General features: G+C 45.3%; 2 protein-coding genes across 20 annotated transcripts in view; one reads left to right on the top strand and one right to left on the bottom strand.

Annotated features, from left to right (window-relative positions):
* LOC108264148 (uncharacterized) overlaps window positions 1-14,028 on the bottom strand; it is a 332,110-nt gene that overhangs the window by 174,095 nt on the left and 143,987 nt on the right. The gene's annotated exons all lie outside the window — the stretch shown is intronic.
* The window catches only part of LOC124627784 (uncharacterized), a 199,979-nt gene that overhangs the window by 106,004 nt on the left and 79,947 nt on the right, over window positions 1-14,028 (top strand). The window lies entirely within an intron of this gene.

A 14,028-nucleotide genomic window follows, 5' to 3' on the forward strand; every position in this document is an offset into this window, starting at 1 on the left:
ACACACACACACACACACAGACACACAAATACACACATACAGACACACACACACAGACACACAGAGACACACACACACACAGACACACACACACAGTGGAGAATGCAGGACTCAGAAACACATGTAGTGCTACAGAGAGCTACGTGACTGACAGAACGACTAAATAACATCAGAATAAGAAAAGCCCCATGCTTCAGACACGCCCCTTGTGCTTCAGACACGCCCCTTTGTTTCAGACACGCCCCTTTGTGAGTCACACCAGTAACAGTTAAGCATGTTTCATTTTCTTACATTATATTTAATGTTGTGTTTTTACGTTTCTAAGAGTGTGAACTGATCACGTAAACACCAGCATTAAGGTGTGATTATTGTAGGGGAGAGCGGGGAACGACGTAACGCAGGGCGAAATGTAACATGGGCTTTTTATGTTATTACACAAGGTCGAGCAGCGTGTACTTCTGACCACATCACCACATTTACGAGTGACGATCTGCAGCAAAGTTTCTCCTTGTTCTCATCAAATCTGTGTCAAAAAGGGTTTTATTTTGGTTTCTGAGCCGTGTGTAAATTACAGACTCCGACCTTCTATTACTTTAATCTCCATCGTCTTGCCTACAACGCAGCGACAACGCAGCTCGGCTGTAACGCTTTACTTGGCTGTGTGTGTGTGTGTGTGTGTGTGTGTGTGTGTGTGTGTGTGAAATGGGTCAGCTAAAAAAAACAAAAAATGGAGAGAAACTTTAAAACATATTTAGCGCAGACAGAGATTTTATGTAGGTCTGCAGTTGCGAGTGTACTTTATCTAACGTCTGCTTCCTGTTAATATTTTTACCGGACATTGTGTCAAACATCAGAGAGCTGGAACTGAGTGGGTGTAAACTAGGAGACTCAGGAGTGGAGAAGCTCTGTGATCTACTGAAGAAACACGAGTGTAAACTGGAGACACTGGGGTGAGTAACTCAGTGATGAAACACACTGAATGAAGCTTTATAATGATGCAGGATTACACTTTAGAGTTGTCTTACAGACCGTACACAGATCTTTATAATACACTAACAATGTAGACAAGTACTTTACTATTATATTTCTGCATCTCATTGTTACATACATGCCTACATCATCATTATTTAATCCTGTGAGGTAAAGACACTAAAAACTTTTCTTTCTGCAGGTTAATAAAGTGCAGTATAACAGATAGAGGCTGTGCTGCTCTGACTGCAGCTCTGAAGTTAAACTCCTCACATCTGAAAGATCTGCATCTGAGACGTAATAAACTGGGAAATTCAGTCACACAACTCGAGGAGTTACTGAAGCGTTCAGGAGGACAGATACGGTCAGTAAACTTAACACACAGTACAGAATGTGTAGTTTCTGTAGAATATAATGTAAGTGTAAGAGTGTTGTGTAAGAGTAATGTAAATGGCAATCAGCAGCATGTTGGTAATCGTACTGACAGAAGCACACAGAATATACCTTCAGTATTTAGGATCAGAATTAAACCCAACAGTAACTCGTCACTGCATGCTAATAGCTTTCTGAGGATCTGATTTAATAGAAGTGCACTTTGACCTGATCTGATTCTGTTCTACACAGAAATACCACTGCACTTCTAATCTCATTCTTCATGTTTATTCTACTTTTATGCCATATTTCTTGTGTTTATGTAGTTAAACTATTGAGATATATGATTTTAATAATAAAATACAGATATACTGTAGCTTCTGGCTAAGAGAAATGATACAGGGTACAGTCCTGAAACTATTTTTCTGTTTGATTTTACAGATATGATAAATCCACGAGTGAAACAGTTCTTCACAGTAGTACTAGACGCACCAGAGAGGAAGCAGCGTGTACAGTAATGTAAGAAGCAGCGTGGATTAGGGCTGCACAGTTAATCGAATATTGATCCCGATTACGATTTTGACGGCCCACGATTACATGAACATGATCGACTGCGATATTGACGATTAAAGTTCATCCTCCGCTGATAGAAAACGCCGCTGCAGAGCAAATGAAGCATTTACTAAACTTACAGCCAGTCACCATAGAGAGCGGTTCGAGAACTGACTCCAGCCCAGAACCATGACAGTGGAAAATGTCTAGTAGTGTAGCTTTAAATATATTTAAGAGGAGCAGACTTCAAACACTGAACACAGATGTTTATTGTATTTGTTTTCAAGGTGAACAGGTTAACGGTTGTTTTTTTTTTTTTTTTGCATACAGTCTGTAAAATTAACTGAAAATATTACATTTATTTTATCAGAAGGTAAATTAATATGTCATGGCTCACACTATGTTCCTAAATTCTGTCATAATTGACCAGCTCATGTTCTCTCATGCCTACTTGTGTTATATTGTGGCACAATAACTGTAACGGATCGGGACTGGAGGCGGATGCAGGTGCAGATTAAAGTCTTTATTAAACACGTAACTCACAACCAAAGAAAACGTGGTCTTCACCGGAAAACGACAAACTGGAAACGTGGCATGAAACGAGATCATGAAACGAGATCATGGAAACAAACGACATCACCTATACAAACGATAATACTGAGCGAAGTGCTCCGTAACCGAGGGGTTTAAATGGTAAACATAATCACAACAAAACCATGGACACCTGGGGCAAATTAAAGACACTTAAACTAAATGCTCAAGCAGGAATAGAGCGAACCAAAACAGTCACATGACTCGTCAGGAGCCGTGCCACAGTGCCATCTGCTGGCTGTGGTGTAACAATAACGTTACCGTCTCTAAAAATATTTTTTTTTAAAAACCCTAAACTGAGCACAAGTGCTTCTAAAAGAAATTGTTAACGTAGAGCCGTGAAGTTCCAGTTTTACTCCAGGATTCAGCAAAGAAATCACCATTTAAATCAAGACAGTCTCTAGGCAAGGCAGTAAAATGAGCACTCTGAGCTTTACCAAGTAGCCCTCGCAAAAAAATAAATAAATACACTTATAAAAAAATTGGCATGTCACTGTGCCTTCTTTCAGAGAGGAAAAAAACAAATCATGTGACTGCCACAAGTACTGTTGATCATGTTCAGGAATTCTATGAAAGAGATGACATTTCAAGGCAAGCACCAGGGATGTGGTCCCGGTTAGAGAGGGAGGAGTAAAAAAGAAGATTCAGAACCGCCATTTGACTGTCAATTCTAGAGGCCTACTACTGTTTCAAACGTGAACTTTGACCGTCTCGTGTGTTCCGTTGTTCAGACTCTCCAAGAAATGTTTGCTTTTCCCGATACCATGAAAATATAAAGTTATCCCTTGACTGTGTGCAGCATGTTATCCCAAGGCAAACATTTCAGAACACACAGGATTTTATTGAAGCTGTGGTCTGCAGTCCAGATAGTCCCTTCTGCAAGTTTAGTCAGTGTGATGAATGCAGAAATGCAAGCTGTTGGAAATGCATATCCTTAGTCACATCCCAGAGGAAGACAAGCAAATTAAGGTGACCTGGTACACATGGGAAGGAACAGGAGGGCTGCGAGATAAGATCCAGAAGAGTGGCACACTCAATAGACATTATCAGAGACCATTACAAGAGTTATAAACTTTTTTAAAAATCCTTTTGAGATGGATAAGAACATTGTCCCATATTTATGTTGAATTAACTTGGCTTTTTGTGAAACATCCATATTTCCCATAATAAAGGAGAAAATATCAGTAAATACAATAACGTCACTGGTTAAATGTGATATAACATTATTATGAGTGATGGGAGATTTGTACTTGGGCATCTGAACATTTCAGAATATCTAATGATAAAACATAGGCTGCCTATTTATGAAAATTAAAAAGAAAAGAAAAACATTGTGTTGTTGGGTAATTTGGCTTTAACTGACTTGACTGTTATTATAGATCTGATACTGCTGTATGTTGGAGAGACTGAATGAAGCAACCCCATTTTGATTTTTTTGTAATGTTTCATGATATAGTGTCTGTTTACTTCTATTTAGAACATGACTAAAATTGTATATGTTCTGCCTTTGTTTGCAGATTGTATATGAATATATGAATGCTTGCTATATGAATGTGACTCTGGTTGAGGGATCTCCGTCTCTAGTTGTGTAAGCAGTAATCAATCAAGACTGATTGTGGACCTGAATCTGGTCCAGCAGTCCCTCAAGGTCTGATTAAATGCTAACGTACCATGCTATAAATTGTATGATAGATCTAAATTAAAAGAAACAGTAGCTAGAACTGTCCACAACCATAAACCCATCAGGTTCTTCGGTTTGTCCTTGTGAAGGAACCTTTAAATGCTCTAAGTAGGAAGCTCAGAACCACTGAGGAAAGAGTGTATTAGTCAAGTCATTTATGACAATAGGAAAGTATAATTTTCTGTTATTTCCTCACCAAACTGAGGTTTCCCACCAATCACTAATTATAACAGTGCTTGGTGTCTATCTCTCTGAGCATGAGTCGCTGAGATCTGTCTGGTCCAGCGGTCACAGGGGGAGGCCAATATTCAAAGCTGCATTCGGCATCAATATGTTTGAACAGATTGTATTCATGAGATTTGATGATCGTGACACACGTCAGGTGAGACGTGATTCAGATCATTCTGGAAAGCCTTCATTGAAAATTGCAGGAAAGACTACAATGTTGGTGCGTATATGACAGCTCATCCCATTCAGAGGACGTTGCAATTTCTGGCAGTACATGCCCAAATAAACGGATTAATACGACATGAAACTGTTTCGTTGAAGGCAATCGGTGATGTACGGGATTGGCAGAGCTTGTAGTGAAGAAATTGGTAGAGCCAAGTTGTAAAGTGGATTACAAGTGCAAAACCCACGGGTGATTTGCTCTGCAAACAAATGATCTTGCTAGGGACAGTACACTAAGACAAGCCAGAAGTTCTGCCTGCATTTCCTGCCTGTAACAAGAGACCTCTGGGATCAAGCCTGTTTGGTTTTTGCCAAAAGCAAGCCATGGTGTCCCATGTGCCAAAAAAACCCCAAGGTGGTTGTACTTTAATCCAGCATACATGACTAAAAAGAGGTCAATGAGGGAAGAATGTGATGATTCTAGACTACAACAATGGGGTCAGTGGTGGCTCAGAGACACTTAAACTTATTATTATTACACGATGCTCAGAACCTGCTCAAAGCGTTGGTGGTTGTGTGAGTAGTGGTTAGTTTGTGCAGACAAGCCACAAGAGATGATGAATCAAGCGGTATGTTCAGTTACACTGTTAATCAATACGACAGTATATATTTTTATACAGTTTTTCAGTTATTTCCTCTGCAAGCAAAGTTGTTATTCATATCAAATTTGGTGAAATTATGTTAGCTTTTACCACTAGTAAACTAGCTGGCTAGTCAGTCACTATGCTTGGTTTATGTGTGGTACAAACTCCTGTCCACGTTTATTTTACCATCATATGTATTTATAATTTTCAATGAATAATAATGTACTTACAGTCAATCAGTCAAGGCTTGTAGCAACAAAAATACCACACGGAACCAGTGAGTGAGAAAAAGAGAATGGCCAATTTATTTGTTCCAACACATGAGATCCAAACAGTTTGAGATATCCCAAAGGTGATCTGAAAATACTGAAGTGGGGCTCTCCTTTTATACAGTTTCTGCTGTGAGCCTCCACCCCCTTAGTTTATTTTCCAATACCATTATGCACTGCTATATTTACTCCCCATTTCCATTATGTTCATATTTGTTTCAGTTCCATTGACCATTATGTTTGCATTATCCTCTTTTCCAACAACCATTATGTTTACACTTATGCTCTTTCCAATAACCCTTATGTTCCTATTTTCACTTTTTTCCGATACCCTTAAGATCGTCCTGGCCTAGTGTGGTTTTTTTAAAAACCTAACTTCCCCTTCTCCTACACTATTAAAACTCGCTTCCCCTTTCTCATATCATTTGGCCCCTGCTTGTTGAACTACGAGGATCACTGCGGCCAACTGAAACCTGGACATGGGTAAGTTCTTTGTTTTATATCGTTAGGTGCCAATCTGTATTACCTTTCTTCTTCTTTCATCAGTATTGAACGGTTTTCACTTGAACTGTGTGTTTGTGTGTGTGCTCATGTGCCTTGCCATATGGTTGTCTTGCTATTTCTGTCCCTTGGGTTTTATGCTAAATGGAGTAACTTATTCCTATATGTTCTTCTCTGCAGCTCACGGGCACGGATATGGTTTCCTGTTTTCTGCTCTAGAGGGCCTGGTGGGTTTTGATCTCAACACTAGATATCAGCTGTCTCACTTATTTGCAGACCTCGCCCTTTTGGTCGACGTGTTGCGCTCCTCATCTGACACTTCCACTTTTCCTCCTCCCCTGAGATATCGGCCAAACCAAACGGATTTTGTTTCTTATACGCCTTCCACTCGCTCTACTGGCTACTCAGGGGTTGATGACATGTCCCACTCTGATGGCGATTCTGCTTCTTCCGTTCCCTACAGGCCTACCAGTCCCTCCTTTTCTGACACACTGTTGAACTCTAACTCTTCCCCTGGGCGCACCCCTTACTACCAGCCCTTTTCTCCCTACTGTTGTGCCTCTTCTCCCTCCTAGTCTCCTACCAGCCCCTCTTTTTCTCAATAAATTTTTTCATACCTCCATGCCCTTGTGTCCTGTCTCTTATGTATTTTCGCCACAACATTCCCTCCTCTGAGGCTTTAGAGAAAGCCTCACTCATACCTACTTAATTTAACGGGTACCTATGTACGAAGTGATTTCTGGCGTACCTCCCCATTTTTGGCTATCTGTAGGAGGATTGTTCCTACGTACCCGTACCGCCTTTGCGCACCTTCATTATTATCTGGCCCTCCATCTCCCTCGCTAGCCACCTCTGCACTGCATCTGTCAGGGTAGGCCTTTAACAGGCTTTGGTGTACTAAGGGCAGTCTCTCTAGAGCTGTACGGCTGGGGGCCTCATAGTAGACGGGCAATCGGAGAATGGGACGTAACACTCCATGCTGTTTTTGACCAGGAACTATATCTATATATTTGGTCATTCTATAGGTCATTCTATAGGTCAATCACCTATAGAGTATTACTTGTGCACCAGATTAAGTGCAAGATTAAATGCGGTTAAATATCAGTATATGTAATTTCACCAGATCAATATGCTAGGTTAAATGCGATTAAATGTCGTACTTTGTAAATGTACTAGATTAAATGCTATGATACTAGGTGGTTTTAGTGGGCCCTGTGTCCCCAGGTTTCTCGACCAGGCTCATTAGCCTACAGTCTTGTATCCCCTGGGATGCAGCAGCACTTGACTATCCTTTTAATCATTAACTGGTGCATTCAGGGGTGAGCGAAAAAACCTTTATGTCAGGAAAAATTCCCACCCTGCCAGCAACTCGGTGCTCGACAGCATATACACAGTTTCTTGCTGGTGCCTAAATACACTGGAAACACAGCAGTACGTCACAGTATATTACAATGAAGTCTGTGTCTCTTGGCAGTGATCAGCTGTGCACACTGGTTGTCTTCGACCCAGATACTTTACGCATCATAGAGGGCCGCCCTTGGGGAGAGGTTTGGCTAGCACTTACACCCAGGGCATGGCTCATCGCCTTCTTCTTCTTATGCAGGTAAAAGAAAAGAAAAGAAAAATAAACCGTGAGTGTGCTCTTTATGGAGGGGACCTGCGGGGAACAGCCCCCCCGTTTATTCCCTGATAACTTTTATCCTACACCATCTTGCTTAATTCCGTGGGTATTTATGTACAAATACGGCTCTCCTCAACCGTTGCCTTTGCTCTGTCCATTGCCGTACTGTCACAGTTATGCAGCCCCATAGTTGACGGTTTATTTCGTCCAGTCCAAAATCCCCCTCTTTGGGCTCAACCTGCACAACAGCCCGTTCTGGATTATTGGAGAGCAAGTCTAGGGCAATTCGGGGCTCACCTTGGCTGGACATATGTACCAGTAAACAGTCATGCGTAGAATTTTCTGCTTTTCTCGGATAGGCCTGTCAGGCCACTGTCAGGCAACGTGAGGCCCTGAGCAGAACCAAGCGAGGCATTACATAACAGAGCGGGATCAGGGACAACCTCAGACTTGGGGGAGGGAGCATAGAATAGCAGGAGAACTATAGTCAGGCTGGATACTAGGACCACGGCCCATACTAAAGCAATTGCCATATCTGTGCGCAGCATCCTATAGGGAAGGGTTGGGGTAGGTGGGTTCATCGTTGTTGCAGGAGTCGTCCTCAACTGTAGCGGGGAGCAGGGCATTCGTCTCATCCAATTCTCAAAGCGTCTGTAGGTCTATGGTGTCGAACACGGGGTCTTGGATAGTGGGGTCGGAGGGGTTCTGGACGAGACGGGACAGGATATCTGACCCAGCACAAGGGGCATCTGGTTCTTCCAACTGCGCTACGCTGTCCCCAAGGTCCGTCATGTCTTCTCCCTGTGAGTCACTTCCTGTGGCGGGACGATCGTCGCTGGGTGAGCTGTCCCCACTGTCCGGGGTGGGATCGTGGGTCTCTCTCAGCGCGAGTCTTTCCTGAAGTCGACGGCCGCTCTTCTGGAGACGATGGCTGTTCTGCAGCTGGGTCCCAGTGTACGGGACCTTTGCCATATCCTCGACTGCAGTGGATGAACGTATGAACGTACTCCTGCATTTCTCCCTCCAAGTGTTCTAGTGAAGGGCCCGTATACGGACCCCGCGTGTATGCCATGGGCATAGGGCGACCGGTTAGCATTTCATGCGGAGTGAGGTGCGTTATCCAGCTAGTCTGAGAATGCATTTTCAGCAAGGCAAGGGGCAGGGCCTGGACCCACGTAAGTTGCGAGCTATCTCATATCTTAGCCAGTTTGCTTTTTGGGATACCATGTTCCACCATACCTTGGGTCTGGGGGTGGTACACACAGCCCAACTTATGCTTGATCCCCAGTACCTCTGTAATGAGTTCAATAGTCTGATTAACAAAGTGTGCCCCGTTATCAGAGCTAAGGTAATCTGGGATGCCAAACTGCGGTATAACTTCGCGGCATAAAAACTTAGCGAAGGATCTGGCATCCTCCCTCGTGGTGGCCGTAGCTTCCACCCAGCGACTAAACCAGTCCTCGACCACAAATATATATCACTTCTTTTCCCTTCTATTCTCAGCTCCCATGTCTACATAGTCCATCATTAGATGCCTGGGCGGTGGGATGTGCCCCAGTGGGGCAGTAAAATTTTTCTGCACATTAGTCTTTATGCACACCTCACACCTGTTGAGTGCAAGGTCCACCATACTGGCCAGGTAGGGCGACCACCACTCCCGCCTAATTTTACAAATAGTTTCTTCCCTATTGGTGTGATCAAGACTGTGGGCTTCCTTAATCAGCAGGGGGAGAAAGCTGGCGGGGGCTACGCACAGCCCCGCAATGCTACGCCAAAGTCCAGTCCCAGCCTCCTTTTTGGCCCCCCGTTTTATCCAAGTAGAAATCTCCGCTACTCCAGCCGTGTTCTGCATTTCCACAATTTGAGCCACATTGTCCTCCATCGGATGACGAACCGGACTTTCCTCCGGGTGAGTCAAAGCCATCATCTGGGTGGAACCCACAGCGGCCTTTTTTGTGGTTTCGTCTGTGAATGCATTTCCTTTGGTGATGAAAGAGCAATCTGTCTTATGCGCCTTACATTTAACAATCGCTAGTTCCGATGGCAGTGTCATGGCATACAATAAGTCTGAAATAGCCTCCCCGTGGGTCATGACAGACCCGTCAGCACCTTGAAACCCCCTTTGCACCCAAATGGGTCCAAAAACATGGCACACTCCATGCGCGTATGCAGTATATAGCTTGCAAGCAGCGGCTAGGGCTTTAACTTCAGCTAACTGGGCCGAGCATGGCTGCGGAAGGGGAACACTCAGGGCTACCCTGAATATCAGGGGGTTTTGTGTTGCTTCTATCACTTCATACCCTGCCCTATTCCCTTCAGTGGTTCGGAAACAGGAGCCATCTACAAAGAACGTGCGTTGTGCGTCGTGTAAAGCGTAATTTTTCAAATGTGGTCGAGCTTTCAAAAATTTTTCAGATTTATTGACGCACTCGTGAGGCTCCCCATCTAAGGGGGTCACCATTTTATCAGCTGGATTGACGGTTGTGCATCTTTCTATGGTTAACTCCGGAGCTGACAGTATGGAGTCATACCCCGTGCGTCGCGAGTTGGTTATTACAAAGGTTTGACTGGTTAATAACGCGTGAAGTGCATGGGTTGTATATAGGGTGACTGGGTGACCCATTGTGATGGAAGAGGCTTTTTGGTACGCAAATGCAGCTGTCGCCAGGGAGCGATAACAAGGCGGCATGCCTTTTTCCACATTATCAAGCGCGGTGCTATAGTAAGCTATAGCTCGTTTTCCCACACCCTGTTGCTGTTGGGTCAACACAGCGGACGCGTACCCTTTTCTTTCTGAAACATACAGGTGGAACTGTTTACTATAATCAGGGTTGGCGAGAGCTGGTGCCGAGGCTACTGCGGTTTTTATATCCACGAAAGCTGCTTCCCCCTCAGGTGTCTAATCTAATTCAGCATTTGATTGTGTATGGTCTGCAGCCTTAATCATATCCCTTAATGGTTGGACCCTAAGAGCAAATTCACACACCCATGGGCGACTGAACCCTGCCATCCCTAGGAAGGCTATCATCTGACGTACTCTTGGCTTCGGGGCCCTGCTACATGCTTGGGAGCTATGGTGCGGCTCTCCCCTTCTAGGACTTGTCCCAGGTATTCTACTTTGGTTTTGCAGAATTGCAGTTTCTCCCTACTTACTTTGTGTCTGTTTTCTGCCAACAGTTTCAACACTTTTAATGAGTCCTGTTGACACTGCTCCTTTGAGGCGCTGCAGATCAAAAGATCATCGACGTACTGTAACACTGTGCTTTGGCACTCTAGGGTGGCTAGATCCTGGACTAACACTTGATTGAATATGGATGGGCTTTCACAATATCCCTGCAGGAGCTGGGTGTACGTGTACTGTTTTCCTTCATACGTGAAGGCAAACAGGTGTTGCGAGCTGGGGTGCAGGGGCACACTGAAGAACGCAGAGCATAGGTCTATAATTGTGTACCATTTGGTCCCCTCAGGTATATTGGGCAGTAGAGTATGGGGGTCTGGCACTATCTGTGTTTCTGGCTCTACCACTTGGTTGACTGCGCGCAGGTCGTGAACCAGCCTCCATTTGTCTGAATCTGGCTTTTTTACTGGGAAGATCGGCGTATTACGGGGCTCCTCGTGGGGTTTAGGACCCCCGCCTCCAGTAAGCCTTGTATGGTAGACTTTATGCCCTCCCTAGCCGGTACTGAGAGCGGATACTGTCTGATAGGGCAGCCTTGCGTTCTCTTTTATCTTTATTTCAGCCCGGCTGACCTCACCAATCCTACATCTGTCACATGTTTAGTCCTCAATTGTTCAGGGACATCCCTCAACAGGGTCTCGCTTTCCAACTCCTCTTCTGACTCTGTTACTGTCATCTGCCTAATCCCATGAGTCACTTTCCTGTGAATGTCAAGGCTACCTGCGACTGTTGCATCGACGGCAGCTATTGAGATCCGTGTGTACTTGTCGTCTGGTGAGACATGTAAGTATCGGTTCTGGGTGGGTTTCCACTCCCTTACCTCTCTAGCTTGCTTCACCATTGGCCCCAAATCTTTTGACTCAAACCCTCTTGCGACCATGAGGGTGACATGGGGAGCTGCTTCTTCCTCTTGGTACCAGTTCATTATTTTGTCTGGGAGCTTGATCATAGCGGCCACCCCCTGGGGCCCGCAGATCACGTCTTGTTTTTTGATGTCCATTCTGTGGCCTTGTTCCATCTCTTCCCATAGCTGTGCGTATTCTTGGTCATCCCCTCCTTTGTCATACTTAATTGTACAGTGTAGAGGCATATCTGTTTCCTTACACTCCGGTCGCATGTACTGTAGCCACGGTCTCCATTCCTGGTAATTCTTCCACACCTCCGACTGGTGTAAGTCTGGTATCTCCAACCAGTACATCTTGTCTAGCTCTTGTAGGGTTCTTCCGACTTTGTGCATGATCACATATTGCGAGGCCCTGGTTTGGGGAACGTCACCCATATCCCGGTTGCTTCGCAGCATATATGTGCTCCTAGTTTGCATAGAGTGTCACACCCCAACAGGTTGACTGGTGCCCCCGGAGCATACAGGAGCGGGGCTTGAATCGTTGTTCCATCCAGAGTTAGTTCTTGAGGCTCGGTAAATCGTAAGATGTGTATTTTTCCTGAGAAGCCCATTGTTTGTCTCGCCTTATTTGAAAGGGGGAGCTGTGAGCCTTCTTTCCCAATACTTGAATAGGTGGCTCCAGTGTCGATCATAAAGGGTGTGCGGAGCATGTTTCCTACTGTTACTGTTATTGTTGGTTCTTGTTTGGGGTGCAATGTTGTGGCATACTGCATGAGCTCCCCCCCCCCCCCCCCCCCCCGGGCTTCTCTAGGCTTCTTCAACTCTGATTGGGACCTTGCTCCCCATATGGGCCATACATTTGGCCTCCAGGGGGTATGGGATCTTGGGGCTGCCACTGTGGTTGCATCCTATTGCTCTCCTGCATTGTGTGAGGCCCTCTGGGTCCCAATACTTGTCCTCATCTCTCTGCCCTATCTACCCTGTCCCCCCATCTTGGCTTCGGGAGATATGGGCAGTTTCTTCTTATGTGTCTCGGATCACCACACTCCCAGCACCCCTCGGTCTGCATGTTCACTCGGGGCGTAAATCTGCCTCTCCCATATCCTCTCCCTCTTCCCCAGAAAGGCTGCTCTGCTTGTATTGGGGAACTCGTGGGGTACATGTGGTCATGTGGGCCCGGCTGCATCATTGCTGGCCCCTGCATCACTTGTATTTGGGGATACCCCTGGGACTCGGGCATCCACGTCCCTGCAGCTGTACCAGGAGGGGCCACTGACTGAGCAGGTATCATCAAGGCTGCCTGCTTGACATTCTCTTTTTTCCTCTCTTTCTCCTCTTGCTTGGTTCTGGTTATCTCCCCGAGCTGAGGTTTATACAGCTGGGTCAGCAGGGTTTCTGTGGCGTCCTTGGCCTCTTTCTTCAGTTTTCTATACTGCTCCACAAAGAGCCACATATGAGCCATAAAGGTGTTCCATTCCATCGAGCTTAGCCCCACCACCTCTTCGAGTTTCTTCTGCACTTCTTCCAGCAGAGCCTTTTTCAACAACATTTTGAATAGTCCCACACTCGCTGCCGAAGAGTCCCACTTTGCTCCTTTTTCGTCTCTCCATTTATCCTGAAAACTCTGTATGAAGGTCATTACATTTTTGTCTTCTTGTAGCTTGACAACTTCCCACTTTCCCGGATCCATCTTGCCCGGGTATATAGTCCATATGGCATTCCATATAGCCGTCCTGTAGCCTCCAAACGGGACGGGATTGACCTGTGGATTGTCCATTACATCTTCTAGGTCAGCTGTTTTTAGTATTTCTTCTGCGCGCCCTTTCCCCGCGGTCTGGCAGAGAATCGCAGAGAATTTATGTCCCCGATGGCCAGATGTTGTCCCTCTGTCTTTTCTTCGACTGCGTGATCCACATTTGCCCTCCTTCACACATGCTGGGCAGCCTCTGTATTAACCCTGTTAGGTCTGTAAAATTCCATGGTGTGTATTGCAGTGACTTTCCTTTAACCATCAGGGGGCATTGGGAGTACTGCTTTTCTTTGCTGGGTGTGGATTGCCCCCCCTCTCACCTCTCCTAGGTGGTACACTTGATACTTGGGGGGGCGTCTTAAGTAGTTCCTATCTCTCAATCCTCTCCTCGCTCCATTGCCCCTTTCCTCGTGTGTGGATATCTGGCTCTGTTCATCTTCGCTATTTTCTTCTCTCCCTTCCTCTTCCTCTAGTTCCTCCTCTTCCTTCACTTCTTTGTCCAAGTCTATCAAATTCCGGTGAGGGTCCATATGTTTTCCCTTTGTAGGCCTCTCTATCTGTTGGGCAGTGGACTGGTTCAGTGTCTTCTCCACCAGCTGCAGTTTTTGTAGTTCCTATATCCGCTGTTCCTTCAGCTCCTTGACAGAGTTGGCTATTTGCACAGAT

The sequence above is a fragment of the Ictalurus punctatus genome, chromosome 4 (assembly GCF_001660625.3).
Source record: "Ictalurus punctatus breed USDA103 chromosome 4, Coco_2.0, whole genome shotgun sequence".
NCBI lineage: Eukaryota > Metazoa > Chordata > Actinopteri > Siluriformes > Ictaluridae > Ictalurus > Ictalurus punctatus.